The following is a 21,931-nucleotide window of genomic DNA, read 5'->3' on the forward strand; positions in this document are numbered from 1 at the left end:
TTGCGAAACATGGTCGCTTACTCTGAGGGAAGAACATACACAGAAAGTATTTGAGAACAAGATCCTGAGAGGAATATTTGGACGGGGAACGGGAATGGTAAATGGCGGAAACTTCATAACAAGGAACTACATAATTTATACGGTTTACCCAACATTGTTAGGGCCGTCAAGTCTAGGAGGCTTAGGTGGGCTTGTCGTGTAGCTAGGATGGAAGAAAGTAGAAACGCTTTCAAAGTGTTGACTGTAAGACCAATCGGAAAACGATCATTAGGAAGACCTAGGCTCAGATGGGAGGACAATATTAAGATGGGTCTCGCAGAGGTTGGAATACAAAGTAGAAACTGGATTCAGTTAGCTAAGGATAGAAATCAGTGGAGTTCTTTTGCGAACGCGGCATTGAACCTCCGGGTTCCATAGGCCATAGAGTTAGTTAGTTAGTTAGGATTATGTTTATGATTAACTAGACGTCAAGTTATGCGGGACATTTGAAAGTTAATTATGGCGTTATTTACATAGTAGTAATGTTCAGATTCGAATAGTTTTCAGTTTTCAGCAGAAAGACGGGTATAGTCATGTTGTTCAATTGTATAATCCTATGTTCCGTCAAGTTGACAGGAGTATTTGAAACGTTAATTACTGCGTTGTTTACCTAGCAATAACATTCAAATTCGAGTAGTTTTCATAAAAAAATATGGCGGATGTAGTCATGTTTTTCAGTTTTAAAGTCTTAATATTATGAACCGGCCAAATTGACGTCAAGTTAACCGGGACATTTGAAACGTTGATAACGGCGTTATTTACCTAGCAGTAACTTTCAAATTCTTGTAGTTTTCAGCAGGAAAGTACCTGGAACGATTCACGTTGTCAGATTATGTAATTTTAAAATTCTAAGATTATGTCCCAGCCAATTTGACATGAAATTGGCAGGGAGGTTTGACACATTAATGATGGCGTTATTTATTTAGCAGTACCTTTCCTGTCTGGTCAGTTTTCAGCAGGAATGTAGCAGAAACGATTCAGGAAATCAGATTGTGAAATTGTAAAATTTTAAGATTATGTCCCAGCCAACTTAAATTGGTCAACGTCAAATTTGTCAGGACGTTGGGAACGTTTATAACGGCGTTATTTGTTTAGCAGTAATGTTCAAATTCGAGCAGTCTTCAGCAGACACGTAGCAGGAATGGTTCACGTAGTCAGATTATGAAATTTCAAAATTTTAATATTATGTCCCGGCCTGGCCGGAACATTTGAAACATTAATAACGGCTTTATTTACCTGGCAGTTTTCAGAAGTAATGTAGCAGGGACAAATCACATAGTCAGGTTGTGAAATTGTGAAATTCTCCCGGCTAACTTGACACATATAGTGCAGCCCCGTGTTTCCGTACAGATTTTCTCCTAAATATGGAAAGTTGTTTTCTCTGCAGCGCCCTGCATATCATACCAAGTGCATTTATCAAGTAGAACACAAAACTTTATCACATGTCAGTGCTCGATATTACTGTGCAATTTGACTGTTACCTGGCGCTCTTCCAGGCGATCCACTATATGTGAAATTCAACGGACGAGAAATCGATCGTTTACGTCACATCCTTCACCAAAGTCACGCTCAGGTACCCCGCCCTCGGGCCCTTCTAATTTGCCCAAGAAAATCAGTCTCATTACTTTCCAGTCAACCTTTCTTTCAGTGATCATCACCGCTAATGATAACTTTTTCCAGGATCTGATGTAACTCTCGTAATTGACAATTTCTCACATTGACCGTCGGGTGGTGGAGGAAAACACGCGCACTACGTCCTGTATGAAAGTAACATTGAAAACAAGAGATATACAGTCAAAACATCACGTATCGGCCTTCCGTTTGCTATGCTGTCATCTGGGTGTGTTTTGCTATCAACGGGCAAGCCAATTCTTGTAAGAACAGTTATAACGGAATATAACTGTATTACGTGTGTCTGGCGAGATGAGATTAGTGTACTCTATGTATTAAAATGTTCTACAGCAATGATGGCCAACTTCTTCAAACTAAGGGACCCCATCACAGTAATTTGTATGTGGCAAAGGCCGCATGATGTTTTACGTTTGTTTTACACAATGATTACATTCTAGCCCAGAAATCGTCAAATTTACGGGTGTCCGTTAAAACCTCGAAAATCACAACATAAACAACAAACCACTGAATAGTGAAAATCATATTTCTAAGAGAGTTTAGCTTAATCTAACATAACCGAACCTATACAACATTTTTGACATGTTTGTGTTTTGTGTTTCTTCCTCTGTGGTTTGAGTATCAGTGTTTTGATTGGGATGTATTTAACGCAACCCCAAATTTACACAACTCAAAATTTTTCTGAGAGAATATCAGTTGAAGAAAGATAAGATTTATTCCAAATAACAACACGATAACAACAGCAGTGGTTACATTTCAGCGATAGTTTTACCTACTTTTGTTTCAAGTGGATGTTTATGAGAATTGACCAGTTCTCCAGAAAGTAAAATTCGATAGGAGAACACAATCGTAAACTACAGAGATGGGTATTACTCAGTCCATTTCTTTGAGCCGATTTTATTGTTTTTATAGAAGAAAATGCACATTCACACATGTAAGTACTTCCAGGAAACAATCTTTCTTGCAAAGTCACTTAACTTGGGAAATTTACTACTTTACACCAGCTTCCAGAATGTAAACTCACGTCTTGCCTTGATTGCAGAAATGGATCACTTTGCAGATCGTTCAATTCTAATTGAACATTTTCATCTTGGTTTGAAATATCATAGTTCATGGAATTGTTAAATAAAAGTTAACTGAGACCTCATATTACCGAAATCCATAAATCGGTTTGTAAATTCTACCGAAAGCTTGTCAATGAGTTCCGGAGCGGAATAAGGACGGAGTTAATAGAGCCCAGGCTCAGGAGCCCCCAGTATCAGGGGACCCCCAAAAATCCCTCTCTTTAATACTAAAATATGGGAATCAACTTATTACACAGTATTATAAACTTCAGACCCATGCTAGTTTTTTCCACTCGCTACAGTCGCGGTATCGCTACAGTCTTCTTCCACCAGCGTCTTCACGATACTTATTTTGTGAAGGAGTGAGCTATTTCTGGCCTCTACTACAAACCAAATTATTAGCTTGTGGTTACAATTCCTTTGAAATATCTCTGGCATTATCTAGAGCAAATCTAAGAAGTTTTGCAAATCTTCTTAACAATAAAACGTTCCTATTCAAATCAATTAGGGCTCCCTGAGATATTAAAAAGTCATTCTCAGCAACATGTCTTGGAAAAATTCACAACACGCGAGAAGCATGATGAAATGTTCTCCCATTAATTTTGAAATGTATATGCAATTTCTATCTTGTTTATCAAAAGAGAATTCTGACAAGTAAACCTTACGTTTGGGTGAATCGAGTTGCTGACTGAGACACATATGAGAAAGTAGTACTAAATGTGGTCAGTATTTCAGTGAAGTTTTAGGTGCGAAGCTCCAGGGGTTCAGGAGATACAGCTACCAGAACATCACATGGAAGTACAGAATAGTCTTCATACAGTTGGAGGTAAAAACTCTGTAAGACCTCTTGTAACGACAAAAGATGAATAACAAATATATGGGTACATATTAGGACTAGGGGGAAGTCATATAGTAAGGGTATACCTGACGGCGGCCATCTTGAAATCCGCCATTTTGAATTAAGGTTAAGTTTTTGAAATAGGAATAGGGTCATGTGATACATGATTTAAGGCGCAAATTTAATCAGAAGAACAATGGTGACGTTAATTTTGATTTACGCGCAATTGGTAAAAAGTTACAGGGAAATTAAATATTGTTGCTGCATATGTATTAGTCCTTTACCCCACCTTGTAAATTTTGTGTTAATGATAATAATTAAATAAAAAGCAGATGGATAAATATTAGATCTATGGTAAGAGTTGCCTTGATGGCGACCATGTTTAAATCCGCCATTTTGAATCAGACAAAAGTTTTAAACAAAACGCATAACAGTGACACCTTATTAATAGCAATTTTTACCATAAATCCAACGGTATAACCATTTTTGCTTTATCATTAACCAGCATTTGTTATCGCATAAACAAGTTGCTAATTTAAGGAAAAATGACCAAAGTGGAATTGAGTCATAATTGAACTTGGGTCTTTCTTCCAGAAAAGTCCTCAATTAGTACAATCAATATGTAGTTCAGAAAAGAGTGCATGACTTGCACAGATGCTCTGCTCACTGTGAGCACACCTGACAAAGGCAATCCAGTTACACTTAACACATTTGTCGTTAACAATTCCGTCAAAGCAGTAGTCGTAAGAAGCGATCCATTTAATTTTGTGCTGGTTAATGATAAAGCAAAAATGGTTATACCGTTGGAGTTATGGTAAAATTTGCTATTAATAAGGTGTCACTGTTATGCGTTTTGTTTAAAACTTTTGTCTGATTCAAAATGGCGGATTTGAACATGGCCGCCATCAAGGCAACTCTTACCATAGACCTAATATTTATCCATCTGCTTTTTATTTAATTATTATCATTAACACAAAATTTACAAAGTGGGGTAAAGGACTAATAGATATGCAGCAACAATATTTAATTTCCCTGTAACTTTTTACCAATTGCGCGTAAATCAAAATTAACGTCACCATTGTTCTTCTGATTAAATTTGCGCCTTAAATCATGTATCACATGACCCTATTCCTATTTCAAAAACTTAACCTTAATTCAAAATGGCGGATTTCAAGATGGCCGCCGTCAGGTATACCCTTACTATATGACTTCCCCCTAGTCCTAATATGTACCCATATATTTGTTATTCATCTTTTGTCGTTACAAGAGGTCTTACAGAGCTTTTACCTCCAACTGTATGAAGACTATTCTGTACTTTCATGTGATGTTCTGGTAGCTGTATCTCCTAAACCCCTGGAGCTTCGCACCTAAAACTTCACTGAAATACTGACCACATTTAGTACTACTTTTTCATATGTGTCTCAGTCAGCAACTCGATTCACCCAAACGTAAGGTTTACTTGTGAGTAACTCCTTTTATTCGTGTGTCGGTATTCAATATCTTAATCTTCACACAGAACTACAAGTGCATCATAGGAAATTTGAAACATTTACATGCATCAAATGGCGCATTAATATGTATAAATTTCGTTTTTGTCACTGATGCGGAGCATTTTCAACCCGAGAGAACGATCGAAAATAAGAAACGGGTCATTTGAGACATTTAAATGCATTGTGGTTTAAGATTACTCGATTGATGCAGACTTTTGCATCTGTTCGCAGATGCATTTCTTCTTGATGACAGCGTCACCTATCGTGTTTTGTTTGAAGCTAGTCTCCAGCACTTGCTGCGCATGCTCGACTGGTTTTCTTGTTGTTATGGAGCGAATTCTGACTTGTTATTGTGTGTGTTCGTTTGTTTCGGTGCTAACTGCTAAGAAAAACGGAAGTAAGTGTACATTAAAATACTATATTACTGTGTTAAGTAGTGGAAGTAAGTGTACATTAAAATACTATATTACTGTGTTAGGTAGTGGAAGTAAGTAGTTATTAAGAAATATACCGTTAGCAAACCAAAAATAGCAACAAAAAAAGAGAGAAAGCTATAAGGGATTCTCAGAAGGAACTCGTTTTCTGCACAAATCCACAAAGGGGTGAACAAATATTTAGGTTAACTACAGTATATACTGTATGTTCAAAGGAATCTCACTTGCTTGTGATTCATTTCCAAGGAGTGAAAAAAATCACTTGACAAAAATCATCGTATCAACACACCAGTAATACGTGACGAGTGCATGCAAGTGACTCATGCTACCAATTTACATAAAAGTACGTATGATTTCGAAAATAATTTCAGCTTTAAAACAAAAATGGTGCTGGCTGCTAGCTTCTCATTAAAAATATCCGATACATGCGTGAACTCCGAAGCGCTATTATTATTATTATTATTATTATTATTATTATTATTATTATTATTATTATTATTATTATTATTATTATTATTATTATTATTATTATTAAGTGAAGGTTGATTATTTAGAAAAACTTCACTTAGCTCCCATAAGTTGGTAGTCCTGCACCAAGGACGCCGATCCTGGGGGGTTTAGTGGCCTGGGACCTCCAAAGTTGAAATGGTTCTCTAATAAGGTGGCCCAAATTGCTAAGTTGAAGCAGGTTCTCCTATTTCTACAGTACATGGCCATTCGTTTTTCCCTTTTCCTAATGCATATCTTTCATAGGGCCCCTCAAAGTTACACAGAAAACGGTACCCTTGTCCTGCACACACCAATAGTAGAGTACCTACTAAAGGTCACACATGGTCACGTAATTGTGATCTTTTGGTTAGAGTATCGGTTCAAAAGCCCCGATTTCGTAATACTGAAGTAAATATTGACAAAACACGGGTATGCCTACTATTGAGTAGGAAATAAATTGAAGATTAAAAACAGTAGCACGGCATTAACCGTTATATGAGGCGTATAGTTTCTAAATCCGCCATCTCCAATTTTCAAGAAAAATGAGGTAAGTAGATTTACTGTTATTCCTTTCCATGCCCTACATGATGGTGAAAAGAGTTGTTTGAAATGTCGCCACCTCCACCCTCAATTACTGCTTTAAAGTTCAGAGTATTCTTCAAAAGCCGCCATCTGCACTCAGCAGTGCGTTTGTAAACCCCATCATTTTGATTCTATTCTATTCTATGCTATGAATTGAAGACCGACGTTAATGAAAAAAAGTTGCAAGATGTTGTTCAACTCCTAACGAAACACTTCGGGGAGAATTGGCGTGCTAATTCAAACTTAACCATTTATGTTGATGCTGAAAAGAGACTGACTGCTTCAACAGAAGAAAGTGTAGATGAGGATTAGGCTGAATGCCAGTGTTTCGAACATGATTCTGATGAGAACTTTATATGAAAACAGTGTAAAGATCACTTTCAATCCTTTTCTTGTTGGTAAAGGTGGCATTTATTCCGAAGTTCCCATCCTGTTATGTCAGGCTATGTTAGGTTAGGTTAGGTCCCAATGGGTTAGATTTGGTTAGTGAGGTGAGGTTAAGTAAGCTTATGTTATGTTAGGAGACGATATTTCTAAACGGGCTGGGAACTTCGAAACTTGACCCGTAAATGTAGCTAACGTACTATGATTATAGCTTCATTTTTTTCCTTGTTTGTGCACATTATAATGTCACCCAACAAGTTAATATCGTTGTTTAGATTCAGTTTATCTCCATCTACTGTCCTGTTCTGAAATAGTTATCAGAAAATATAATAGTAACGACTTGGAAGCAAATAAACCACAAAAGCTTAAGTACGTTTGTTTCAAAGTCCTCCATCTCCAAAAGTTGTTTTCAAAATCCGCCATCTCCAAACTGCTTTCTGCAATAACCGAGAAATGGGATGAGAGAGATTTTTGTCATTTGGTAGTTATAATGAATGTCCAGAAAGCAGGAAAGTATTTCTAAAAAGAAAATTTTATCTCACATAATCTCTGAGTTATCAGTTTTTCCTGTTTTTCTCGAAACCTTTTATGAAGGAGATGGCGGATTTAGAAACTATACGCCTCATATATATCTTATATGTTTATACGTTAGGGTAGTATTTTCATTATTCGATTTAGAAAAGTACTAATAAAGCTTTTTTCTAGCGTGGAAGCATTGTAGAACACGTTACGTATGGTTTCACGCCTTTCTGGGTCAAAACATAAGGTGTGATGGCGTCATAACTTAAAACAAAAGGATTTTTTTAGGCCCATTTTGACTATTTTATGGGTGACTTACTTTTGCACCTATTAAGATTGAAAATTTGCACAAACATTCAGTGCTCCCCTTAATATTTTTTTAGATTTCTACATTAACACAGCGGTGGTTCAGAGGTGCAAGAATATAATAATAATAATAATAATAATAATAATAATAATAATAATAATAATAATAATAATAATAACGAAAATTTCCTTTTTCTCGATTTTCCCGCTCAGATACTCGACGGAGACAAGCGAATTGTACCGTTTCAAAGGCTGTTTTAGTCTGAAGAGAATGAGGTACGAACCATAATCCTAGTATAAATAAGGATGTCTCAGGAAATTTTCACCTGAGATCCTGTTTTAAACGGGAATTTATGATATTGTGGGCATATTATTTTTTGGCAGGCTTACTTTTGCAGCCAGAAGATTGATATTTTGCACATACATTCAGTGTACTCTTCAGTACTTTGCAGATATATTTCAGATCTTTGCGTTGTGTTCAAACGGGTAAAAAGGTTAAAAAAGGGATATTTTAATAAATCCCTTATTTTTCAAGATTTTCCCGCCTCAGATACAAGATGAAGACACGTGATTGGTAACGTTAGAAAGTACTTTCAATTCTGAAGAGAATGAGGTACGAGCCATGATTCTAGGGTAAACTGGGAAGTCTTATAATTTTTTTCCGTTTTATGCGGGAATTTGGGGTATTGTGGGGATATTCTTAGCACATATGTTAATATTTTTTACCATACTTTTCTAAATAGAAGCTTGAAACTTTGTAGACATATTCACTATCCTCTTAACATTTTTCAGTTGAATTTGAGATCTGTGTGTTGACAAATGGAGGAGGGGTCCAGAGGTGCTAAGAAAAAAGGGATATTCTTAACAAAAATTCCATTTTTTTTTTTTTTTTGCAATTTTTCCCGCCTCAGATACATGGCGGAAGCATATGAATGGTACCGTTTGAAAGACTGTTGTATTCTGAAGAGAATGAAGTATAAAACATGACCCTAGGATGTCTCAGAAAACTTTTATATTACATCCGAATCTTTTTGAGTCATCTGGGCCACTGTGGGGATGTTCTTAGCTGATTGGTATTTTTTTCATACTTACTATTCAAGATAGAAGCTTGAAAATTTGTACACACGTATTGTACTCCATTTAGTATTTTTCAGTAGATTTTGATATCTGTGTGTTAACACAGGGTGTTCCGGATTGATCCAAAATAGAAATAAGGGATTTTTTCTACCCAAAACATGATTTTTTCCCTCAAACTTTCCGTTCAGGGACACGATAGGGAAATGTGATAGTACCGTTTGAACACAGCGTATAATAAGAAAATGAAATTTCAAATGTAATTTCTGGCAACACTATCAGGTTAACTTTTCAGAGGTTAACAGGATTTTCCACTAGTGTTAAGTTCTTCCAATGAATTCAATTTGATTATGAAATTTAAACTGACTGTTACTTCTTTTTTTAATTAAAATTCAGAGTTTCATGAATGGGAAATGAAAGAAAGATAACTCAGCATGTCAGAAGGCTTCTGATTATGTGTCAGTAGAGACAAGAGACACACTCACTTCAAAACATGCTACAGACTAAACCAGTAACGTCTTAGTTACTGTTCCATTCTCAGTATTTTTTTCAGACCATGAGTCCTGTACTTACGTAACATCCTATATTACTGAGAAAGTAACCCTGATATCGAAATTTTGATTTCAGATTTGAATTTAACATGGTACATTACTATAGACCTACAGACTTTTCTCCCAGAAATATATATTTTTTTTAGAACACTGTAATTATACATCACTGAAACAGTTTTCATATTTTTACCTAATTCGAAACGTCCACATATTTGTCCGTTTGCAAAATATATCTTTAATAATTAAACACAGGAAAATGTAAGTGAACAATTCTTTCAGATGATTTAAAAATGAAACTTTAGGTATCTTCCTGTTTGGCTTTTCCCGTTTCACCTAGTGCCTGTTTTCATTACTTCAGGCTATGATGTTAAGATAGTATATGCTAATTTGATTTATAAGGCGAAACAGGGATTCCCGTTTGCCCTTTCCATTTCGCCTTACACCAGCGAAGGGAATTTTCAAATTATGATAGGGAAATTTAGTGTCATTTTGGAAAACATTTGTAAGGCTAGTAGTATTTTCGTTTGAACGAACAGAACAGCGTATAATCAAAGCAAGTATTCAGAATACTGTGTTATTTGCGTCACTCTTTAAAAAAATGCTCATGTAGCCTTGTATTTTTACCTCACATATGAAGAAGAGAGCGGCGGAAGAACGAACATCAACAATTACTAAGACATATAGGTAAGTATATATAATAGTTGTAATAAGGTATAAGTAATTTTGACACTGAAGCTTCTCTGCATGTTTCTAATATTTATTCTTGCAACTTCTCCAAAAGTTATTTTAGAACTTTAGATGTGGAACTTTTCTTAAATGGCATCCTAGCTAGCACAGAAATACATAGTCCATTTTTTATTTATAGTGTAACACAATTAACCGGTCGTAGTTAAGCAATATTCCGTCTGTCCTTACTTTCTCGAGGGAAAGTATATTTTTTTTTCTGTTGATGTTTAAAATGAATTTATTTTCTTCTCTCCAGGAAGAAGATTGCTAAGGGATGAAACTGTATCTGTTGTCCCTATTTCTCGTGCCGTCAAACACTCTCTATATAATGTACGAGCATGAACTGGGCACCACTATCGCAAAGATTGAGTAAATTGAAGGTGGAAGGATCGTGGAGCTAAACGCACGACGGCAAAACTTTTATTGAAGGATGTAGGCGTTGACACCAGTAGAATTCTTGTGAGTTATATTTTAGTAATCAAGAAAATAGTTTATCATTTCCTACTTTCTTCTTGCATTTATTTTATTTATTTATTCATTTATTTATTTTGAAATCGTGAAAATCTGATATGACAATAGTAATAGAAGTAAGAATATTAATACTAAAGCATTTTCTTTAGAATGTCTGTGTTATTTCTATCTTGAACAGGTTTTCGGCACTGTTGGAACTTTGGAAATTCTTTGTCAGTGCCACAGGATTGTAATGGATGGGACACTTAAGACTGTACCTCGCCTTTTCTCCCAAATGTACACCCTGCACGGAAAATATTTCGGCCAGGTATTTGTTCTCCTCTTCTGCATATTTCACAGTAAAAAGCAAAACACATATGTAAGATTACAGGACGTAGTTTCTATTGATCCTCAGAAAGTAGCAATCAATGCTGTAAATAAAGAATTTCCTGGTTAAAATCAGAGGATGTTCCTTCCTTTTCTCTCAGTCTGTTGGAGGAAAGTTCAGCAGTTAGGACTTTCTCAATTGTACAAAGAAAGTACTGAAGTGAAAAGATGGATTCGACATGCAGCAGAACTACCTCTGGTGCCAACTAGATGTAGTGTTTTTACGTTTGCAAGAAGATGCGCCTGACGTTCTATGTAAGGAGGAGTTCCATGATTATCTTGTAGACAGTTGGCTGGATGATGGTGATACGTTATTTTCTCTGTAAGTATGTTTTCTTTCCTACATAAATAGATGGCGTTTAGTGCAAATTTTATTTTTTAATTATTAAATCATTAATTAAGCTATTCCGAGCACTCTACAGTATAGCATTTTCCCCATTAACACCTCATGTAAAGTGTAATATAGGTTTTCTTGTGACGTGCATGTATTGAAGATTCTGCATTCACTGATTTGTAAATTATCAAAAGAAGACATTCTTTTGATTTACAAAAGAAATAAATTAGGTTCACCCAAAATTTTGACTCGACTTTCTAACGTAGATTCTCATGCAATCCTTTGAATTTTTAATATGCTAATGATGTATTTTTATCTATTTGTAGTGACTTGTGGAATCACTTGGAAAACGATCAAGAACGAACGACTAACAATGCAGGACAGTGGCACGTCAAATTACGAAGAAAGACATCAAGGAATCACTTAGACACATTCTTTCATTGAAATAATGAAAGACAAGCAACGTGAAAATGAAAGATTGCGAGTACTTCTTCAAGTGGGTTATCAGGGAACACTTAGAAAGCTAAAGTAGAGACGGTTTGACGACAGGATTCATCGCCTAAAAGATAGACTTAAGAACAGTGAAATTGAGGTAATTTCATATACTAATGCTGTTTCATATTATATCCACATAGAAACTTGATATGCTATTTCGGGTGTGATAATAAAATTTATGTTCTTCTAAGATATTTGAGTTTAATTTGTCTTGAATCGAAGAGACGTTGCAGTTGAGAATAAGATAAATACCTCTTTGTTACAGAAAGAGAATGAAAATTCCCTTGTATGTTATAAGATCAAGCAGGAAAAAGCCAAACAGGAATTCCCTTTCCGCCTTAAGATAACATCCTTATCGGTTGTATGTCAAAATGTTTTAAGGGCATAAGGCGAAACGGGAAAAGGTCAAACGGGCATAAATTAGTATACAAAAATACATTCATATAAAGAACGATAGAAAGATTCAGAGAACATAGACATACAAAGTTTGATTTATAATCTGAGTTGGTAGTTTCCACTTTTCTTTTCCTACTCTGTAACGTTTTGTGTTTCCCATCGCTAAATTTGCTATCGGTACGATTTTTCTAACATTGGCCCATGTTCTTTTATTTTACCAAAGATAATTTGGGGTTTTAGCTTTAGTGAAAATGGCAAAACTGCTCTTGTAGAGCAACCTGTAAAAGAAAAAGCTATGCACCTAGGTATAATAAATTCAGTTCTTTTCCTTTTTTAACTTGTAAAATATACTGTTTGAAGGCCTTATGTTTGTAACTATTTTCTCATAATGGTTGTGACATAGTTAAATGGGTCTCATAAATTGAGTGGCCTAAATTTTGTATTGACATCTGATATACAGGGTTATCAAGGGTGTGAAAACGATGGAATAAATTTACAACATATCAAAACTATGAAATCGAGAGTTGTTGGTGTAATGCATAACAGAGTGAAAATATTCCACTTTACATGCACTGGCGGATCCACGGAGGGGGCGGAGGGGGCGATCGCCCCCCCAAAGGTCTTTCTTTTTTATATTTCCAGCATTTATCATTGGCAAATATAAATATTGCCTTTTCACGACCGATCTTAATACAGACATATTTTAATTATGAATACTTTTGTCCCTAGTTCCTTAGGCAGACACCGTAAGCACCAAAAGACCGAATATATGATTCATTCGTTGGACAAACAGCTGTAGGAAGGAGGGTAAGACGGCTCACTCTTTGAATTAAAGACGTATATTTTAAAATTGTGCCTAGGAAAAGGATATGAAAATGAAATTCTGGTCCCAAAACTTCAATTACCTTTACCTGAATAAAGAGAAATGTAAGAAAAGAGCTGGGAGTGGTTCACTAAAATGCCTTACGACGTGTTTGAATTTTTTGACAGAGTTTTAGCTCAATTCAATTCTATATGAAAGATACAGAAGGAAGAACGCTAAATATTGAACCATAGTAACACGTATGAGCATTTGCTATATTGAGCGAGCCCGTATTCCAAGCAAATTGGGGGTCTGGAGGCGAAGCCTCACCCTAGGCCAAGGCTAGTATAATATAATTTTATTGTTGTTATAGGAATAATTATAATTATACTATGTTTCTAAAAGCTACATTTAACAAATTACTTAATAGAGCCAATTTCTAACCTCCTGTTTTTAGTCTAGTCTATTGTTTTTTTTTCTTTACATACGCAATTATACCACTGCAAAAGCGGTGAGCTTAAACAAAATACCTTATACGGTGCTCATGGTCTCCGGTTCGATTCCCGGTTGGAGTACATTTGAACAAAAAAGTGGTTCGGATTCTACTATAATCAGTAAGTGAACGTCTCCTTTAGCCGCCATGTTGTTACCGCTCAAGCAACAAACCAAAATACCCTTTGCATACACTTTTGTAACAGTGTCCTATATTTGTCTTCTCGCTCTCTTCTGTTTAAGTGAAAAATTCCTGAACGTACCACCAATTGAATTCCTGATATATTCATCTTTAAATACATCAATTGAATACAGTTGAAAGTTTTTTCTTGAGAAATGAACAATTCTATGGATACATAATGCCAAGATTTATCAGTAACTTCGAACATCTCGTGAATCCTGAGTTCTATACCGATCATACGAAAGTTTTCTTCACCTTTGATACATCAGAAGATTTTGGTACGATTTATGGAGCCGCAATCCGAACACACATTTAAGAAAACCTCAAGAATGTTGAAAAATTGAAGTCGTGGTGAAATATTGAGTTTCACAAAAAGAAACGCATCGAAAATCCAACAACATTTTGCCCATCAGGAAATGTTCTTCGCATAACGCTATAGTTCAAAGATTATGTCCCTCTCAGAGAGGACAATGAAAAAATATAATGGATAGGAGTCGACGATCGGAACATACCCTTGCATTCTATTGGATAGTGAAATCGATAGATCTAGGTCAAGCTTAATGTTTTCCTGCGATCACTTTTGTGCAACAAAGGAAAGCTATATTTATCTACACAGAGGAGAAATGGGAGGGGCTTAATGGCAGATAACAGATGACAAGATAACTTTTAACCGTGTGACCCTACTCTGTTACATTGACAACGATAAAATATTTTTTACGTGACTATAATTTTAACATATTTCAAATTCAACCCGTTATATATTAATTTGCGGTGGTTCTGTTAGTGTGTTTGTTTGTGTTGAAGGTGAGTAAGAAACTTAAGAACGTGACTCTGTTGTCATTTTTGGTGAAGCGACCGAGACTGGAAGAGGCAGTATAAACATGTGAAAATCCCGTAATGAGAAATTCATGCAATTTGGGGAGGCACATGAAAGCAGGGTGTGTGTGTGGCTTTCAATTATTTCGAAACACATGCTTTGTTTATCACACTTTGGCTAAAATTATGGACTCGAATCAAATCGAAAGAAGTACGCTTTACAGGCTTATACCACAACTCACCATGACACCCCTCCCAAATATCAATATCAACAGAATATGAGAGAAAGCTTGTTCCTTTTAGCACCGATGCTATATGAAACGTACATCTGCAGTTTTAGGTGGAATCCGAATCACTGTAATGCGCACAGAGAACAAACGATATTAACTAGCAGAAAGTGCCTACTCTTGAATAAGTTTCTAATTGCTATTTTCATACTAATTTGAGGACCCTGAATCAAATTGAACTATCTTAACGCATATCCGTTCATGGAGTCACGAGAATGGAGTATGCATTTATATCCATTGATGTCATTTTTCTCGTCGCTTCATACACCAATGTGTTAAAACATCCTTCCATTGGCCTCAGTGTCCTCAAATTAGTATTAAAAAACAACAATTCGAAACGTATTCAACCATCCAACTTTTACCATTGGCATAAATGGAAGTTCAAAAATTCCAGTTTTGAGGTTATTTGGCTAGTGACCCCGTGAACGGATTTATTTAAAAGTAGATGCATTGGATTTAGCGATTTAAAAAAAAATCATTTTTTTTTTTACAAGCGAGGGCACTTTTTACCAGTGCTATTGGCGTTAGTTAGTCCTTTCAAGGCTGTAACACCAGGACCTAATAAATGAAGTAAACGTAGTAAGTTATACATGTTTTATACATCGTGATAGGCACGTACGTTGGACTATTTCGGGAAGAAGTCCAAATTTAAAATGAGAATAAATTATATTCAAATTTGTAAAATCACCACCAAAATTAGACGAAATTTACAGAAAAATCGATATTTTGTGGAAGGGATCCGGACTCCCTGGATCCATCCCCTGCGTAAGCCCCTGCCTTGTGATGTGATACTTCAACATCATTCTCCCTCTCCCTCTCTCTGCCATTTTTGTAAAGGAAGGAATTAAGTGCAAGAAAGAGTTTTATATAGAGTTTTAGATGGATCTTTAAGTAGACTGAGAAGAAGAATATAAAAAAATAACCTTATGGAAGCAAATTATGAAAGTAATTATTTAATTGGTACAGCGCAAGGGAGGATGCACTTGCGTTCTTTTGTTACTGAGACAGTGAATCTACGGGTTCATTAAGCCGTAAGATAGAACATACTTTCATTTTTAAAAACACACACACACAAATTTGGGTCCCAAAATGGAATCTGGGAATCAGGTTTACACCCTCCTCCAGCCCCGGATTGGTATGCGTCCCATACTTGCTAACTAAAATTTTAGTCACGTTGAAGTTACGCTTATCTTCCAGGAAGCGAACCGCCCCCTCCAAACGATCCTTCTGGATCCGCTAGTGCTCAGGGGCAATGCTCTGAATTTCCTAAGTGAGTAGTCTTTTTTGAATGTGAGTGGAGTTCAATTACATTCTCAGATGAACACAATTTTATTTTTCCATGTGGGCCTATTACGAAGCATTATATTCTGATAATATTCTTTTCTTTTTCAAATGTTGCCGCCTATTGTACTTGGCGTTCTGCGGTGTGGCACGGCTCGACCCCCTCGCGCCGGCCCTAACTGGTACACATTTAAATGATATACCTAAATTGCAAATATTTTCTATCAACATCGATGTGCATGTAGGTCTAAAGCTCGATACATACTATATGAATAATAGAATGCAATTTCCTGTCGTATCCAGTGGTTTTTGTTTTCTGCAGTTACGATTTCAACCCCATACCTATGATGTTTTATACAGGAAGTAGATGCTATCATGGTCATAGAATTTCCTGTTTATTCAGGACAGATACACCACAAAATATTTCCGAAGCACTTTCATGTAAGATTCACATAAAAAAAAGTATCAAAAGCACCGATCCAAAGTTTAATTTACTTTGTACTTCCCGGTCTGACACTTCTGTCTTTTTTCCGTACGAGTTCGTAATGCTGGTGGTAAAACTTCATATAAAAGAACTATAAGATCAATTTTCAGTCAACAGCATGGCATAGCATTTATGTGTCATGTGGTCTACGATATTTATTCCAACCTTTTGTTTATTGAAAACGAAATCTTCGTGGATATCTTCTTTTGGTTAAAATTCATAATCTATACGTCAGTGTGAAGAAGACTCTATTTCAGTACATTCTTTCCATAGTGTGTACTGTTAATCTGATGATAAATGTGATGACCTAATTCTCTATTCCACAATCCCTGAATCATTAGTACACTGGTTGAGTTCATTAGTCTTTCTCTTTCGCCTCTTTGTATCCACTGTGAGTTTCTTTTTGCTTATTTATTTAAATATCTTTCTACAGCATATTTAACATATTTTTTTTTTTACTTCTACAGCTTCCCAGTCTGTTTAATACCATGCTTTCCTCGCATGTTAGTGCACTGTGTTTTTCCTTTTTTCAAAAATAGAAAACGAAGAATCTATTTATGTTGTTTAATCCTTTCTTCTAGTGCTTTCCTTATCTCATCTAAATATTTCATATCATATATTTTTTTAATTCATTCTGTACACTACCCCATCTTCGCTTTGGTTTATCTCACTTTCTGTTCTCAAATTTGTTGATATTTTTACTCATGTACTTTCGAAACTTCGAATGAACGATCAGCATATCCACAGTTGGAAAAACATTTTGATTTCGATTTACAATTTAGTGTTATTTATGAATCTTATATATAAAAGAGAACGCACAAATCCTTTGTTCCCTCATCACGCTAATACGGCTGAACCAATTTCTTTCATTTTTGGGGGGTTATTAGGATTTGGACCCTAGATGGTTTTTATCATATCACTTTAATTTTCAATTACCAGTGTCTTGAGATAATTGACCATTCAAGTGTCCATAACGTACAAATCCTTTGTTAGTTCATCATAGGTAAAAATAAACGTATTTATATGCAACCCGCATGACCGTGTCACTCGGCGGGTTAACATAAATGACAGGCGATATAATGTTAACATTTACTGCAATCTACTATGGTTTTTATCATATCACTTGAAAGCGAAAAAGTAAAAATTATCTAATTAACAAGGTTTATTGCGTTCCGGGGTGACCCCAGCGAAGCGGGGTGAACGCTGCTAGTCACCTATGAACAAAGAAAGCAATTGCTTCAAATATACGGAAGACATGATTTCTCTTTCGAGAAATTATTACTATAATTCTGAAACATCCTAAGAAAACTAGTTAACGTTAGTGAGCATTTGACATGTAAAAGGTACCTAATTTTGAATATTGAGAAATATTATATGTTGAATTTCAGTGCGCGTATAATGGCTAAGAAATATGCACACTTCCTTTATTTAGAAACCATATTTACAAATACTACAAAACGGTATAAATTTAGAATAATTTGTATTCTCTTACTTACCACTAATTATGATCAGAAGTAATTAGTCAACTAATTTTGCCTTTTTCACTGGAATGCACATGTAGATAGTAGCACTTACAACTACCAACAGTAACACAAAAACAATTGTCATTATTGGTTGTTTAATAGCAGCACGATTACAACCATATGGTTCTTCTTCCATTTCCTGTCTGTTGATCTGACTCACTCGCTGCATTGGTGTATTTAATAAAGCCATAATGGTGGTTATTCTATCCTGCAATAGATAAAATAAAATAAATATTTCAATGCAATTCGAAGAAATGTTGACACAAAATAATAGGTGAAAAATATGTATGGATAACAAAATTATCAATTCTTGTTTCAAGATTTCAAGTGAATATAACACTATACAGTTTACATATGGGGTGTTTGAAAAAAAAAACAAAACTTTGGAAAGATGATTTTTTACACCAAAAATTATTAGAAGCCAAAGCCGACCTGGTTGCACAAATACCTTACTTTCGCGCTATGTCCGGCCGAATATTTTTTTTTTCGACAGCTTTAGAGAAAATTAATTCCAATTAGGCTAAATTCCAATTTTGATAGATAGCTAGTTTAGTTTGAAACACTGCTAAGCAGATCGACAGCTTCTCTCGTTGTTGCGGAGTGGGAAGGTTGTAAAAATCATATATAAGAGAGAAGGGAAATAGCAAGAGGATGGCAGATTCTTCATTCTTTTCAAGCAGTAGAGGCGGAATTTTCTTTCGGAAGGAGCCTCCGTACTCCAGAGGTCTCGTTTTTCTTCGCGACTTTTTTTTTTTTTAGTCAGTAGCGAGGGTGCAGCCGAGGAGATGGCTGTGGCTTAGGACCAAGTTTTACATTTGTATTAGAGGTAAACGAATCGGAATATCTAAATTCTGGTTGTATGTCCTTGGGGCTTAGACTAAGGATAGGTGCGATCCCCGGATACGAATTTTGTATGAAATGTATTTTAGTAGGGATCATTAGATCTATTGTAGGCAACGTCCGTTTTTGGGAGCTGGCTGGTACAGGAATTTTGATTGAATTTTAGGAAAGGCCGTTGCTATGGCAACTGGAGCCAAATAAGTTATTTTTTTACAGTTAGTTGTGTTTAACTAGCTGGATTAGATTATTTTACACAGCTGATTCCTCACGTAAGGAGATGACAGGCTGTGAGGTTTGAGATTGTTTCCTATTACCGAGCCTTGAATGAAAGTGCTACATTCCTAGATGAAGGAAATTTCCCTATTAACTTTTTCCCTGATAAATGATTAATAGCTAGTTTATTTTCCTGAAGGTTTGTCCAATAAAGGGAAATACCTGAATTAGGGATTTTAGGCCAGACAGTGCTCAGAATGTTGGGGCTCTCTTTAGAGTTTTCTAGGTTTATGATTGCTTGTACGAAAACGCATGTTGAAAACCTCTTTTAGAGAAATCTTAGTTATTCTTGGATTGTATGCTTCCGGACTGGAGCAAGCAGAATTTAAGGTATTAAGTAGGCAGTGACCCCTAGTTCTAAGAGGTGAACCTAATTTTCTTTTCTAGGCAACTGAACAATTAGAGAACGCAATTTTATTAATTAAGGAACTTTTAATCCCACTAGGGAAAATTCTCTTTTTGGGTTTCCTGAATAAAATTTGATCTAATTGGAAAAGCCTAACTTATATAAAATTCCCTGAACCTTGGGTATTAAGATTAAGTTATATTGGTTTTGCTAATTACCCTAGACAATTAGTAAACATATTTTATTTATATTATGTAAGCGTCTCTTGGGATTAAGTCTCAGGTTTTGATACGAAGAGGAAGAAGAAGGGACCATTACATATCAGATACCCATGGTTGAAGATATGAAAGTTGGCAGTTTCATTTTTCATTTACAATAATTAAACATGGATATTTTTGAGCGCTTTTTGCCACATAACTTACAATGGAAGGAAGAGCGGAGTAGGATAGGGGCATCTAGTACACTAACCTTGAATTTGCTTAGTGTACTTTTCTGACATGGTAGCACTTGGTAATACACAGTTGGTTGACAGTTTAAAAAATGGATACACCCTTTTTTTCCGTATACTAATGACACATAATGTATGCAGGTGCGGCCGGAGGTAACATGACACATAATAAATGGTTTCCGGTTAAAAGAAATGTTAATTGGACAAGCAGAATATAGAAAAAACCTTTTCGGAAATAAAATATGCAGATCACACACGTAGAACAAGGTAATTCATTAATATTTAGCACATGTAACGCGACAGCTGCTGGATCGGAATGAGTGAAAGAAAGCACTGGAAACTTCCAGTTCTTTTTAATTTATTATTGTTGGAATAGGGGAAAGAACACACTCGAACCTTCTGGAAAGATTTAAGGGCATATAAATACTGATGCATTTGCATGATGTGTACATTTAGAAAGAAGAGGGCACCAAGAACATCAAGTGTTAACTTTGCGAAGAAGATATTTTACTACTAGGAGAGATTGGAAGATTGGTAAGTAATAACGTTGTAGTTTTCTTGTATTATACTTGTTCATTTTTATATGGGAAAGGGACATATTGTAATTGTTTGGAGTATAAGGGGGACGGAACTGTTTGGTTTTATCGGGAATTGATTGCGGATTTTCCGGCATTGAAAAATGATATGACTCGGTGTACTTTTATGGAATTATAACTTGACTAAGATGTAGTATAATGTAATGTGAAGGGAATCAACATTAATGATTGCACCGGGAATCGAATGAGTATTCTCCCACGTGGAGAACCGTACGCTAAATTTTATGCTTGAAGTGTGAACTTATTACTTATACATAACTATGAATTGTGTAAGATATAACACGAAGTGAACAGAATGCGCTCCCGGGAATCGAACCAGGGCTATTCCACGTGGAGAACCGTACGACAAACATTTTGCTTAGCAGATATTGTTACTTATATGTAGCTATGAATTGTGTAAGACGTATAACTGGTATTTAGAAAGTATATGGGAAATTTTATTGAGTAGGGAGTTATGACACTGCCGGAACTTGAACCAAGACTGTCCCACGTGGAGAACCGTACGCTTGCTTGCACTGTAGACCTTTCTCAGTTATAAATGCTATATTTCTGTAATTTGAAAAGTCGTAATAGGGTAACTAATTACAGTTTTTTCTTTTCTGTTTTAGGTGCTGAAGCAAATAAGTGATAGAATCGAGAAAAAAGCAGAGAGCACGAAAGACGTGGATTGTAATTGGATCATCACTTAAACAGGGATAAACTAATATTCGGTAAGTATTATTATTATTATTATTATTATTATTATTATTATTATTATTATTATTATTATTATTATTATTATTTTCAAAATTTTGTTTGTTTTCAGGTTTTTTAGTCATTGTATACATATATTGATTGCACTTTTTTTGTCTTGTATTTTACAGAAAAAAATGGAGTTTTACGTCGAGGAATTTAACGTGATTGATGAAACCATTTTCCAGGGAAGACTGAGAGGCTTGGATAGTGCTGAACGTGTTTTACAGACTTGGCAGCAGGTAGTGGACCTGCAAGCAGCAGGGTATGTTGGATCGTCTGAAATTGTAAGCGATCTACTATCGCTTTTGTACCTATATTATAAAAATAATCAATATATCATTCTGAATAATGTTCGCTCAGCAGCGGATATTATAGAGCTTTTCGACCACGGATTTTTCCGTGAAGATCGACTGTATGATGCGGCATTTATGTCATATTTAAATTATATGGCTTCTGAGAAGGGGCAGTTAGAGCGAGTGAGTGATAAAAGTGTATCCGCGTTCTTTTCATTTACGGGAAATCGAGAAAATGTTCAATCAGAACATAATGATGATGATGATGATGACTCATTACATATTGATTGGGCACTATTAAATGAAATTAATTTGGATGAACCAGTAGAAATTCAAAATTCCGAAAC

The 21,931-nt window shown here is 35.6% G+C and overlaps 1 long non-coding RNA gene across 1 annotated transcript in view; it reads right to left on the bottom strand.

Annotated features, from left to right (window-relative positions):
* The window catches only part of LOC145674492 (uncharacterized), a 306,129-nt gene that overhangs the window by 191,487 nt on the left and 92,711 nt on the right, over positions 1-21,931 (bottom strand). The window contains exon 2 of the long non-coding RNA XR_014128955.1: positions 18,027-18,261. This is a non-coding gene — a long non-coding RNA (uncharacterized LOC145674492). The remainder of the gene's footprint in view (positions 1-18,026; positions 18,262-21,931) is intronic.

The sequence above is a fragment of the Thermobia domestica genome, chromosome 17 (genome assembly GCF_964235325.1).
Source record: "Thermobia domestica chromosome 17, izTheDome1.hap1.1, whole genome shotgun sequence".
Classification (NCBI taxonomy): Eukaryota; Metazoa; Arthropoda; class Insecta; order Zygentoma; family Lepismatidae; genus Thermobia; species Thermobia domestica.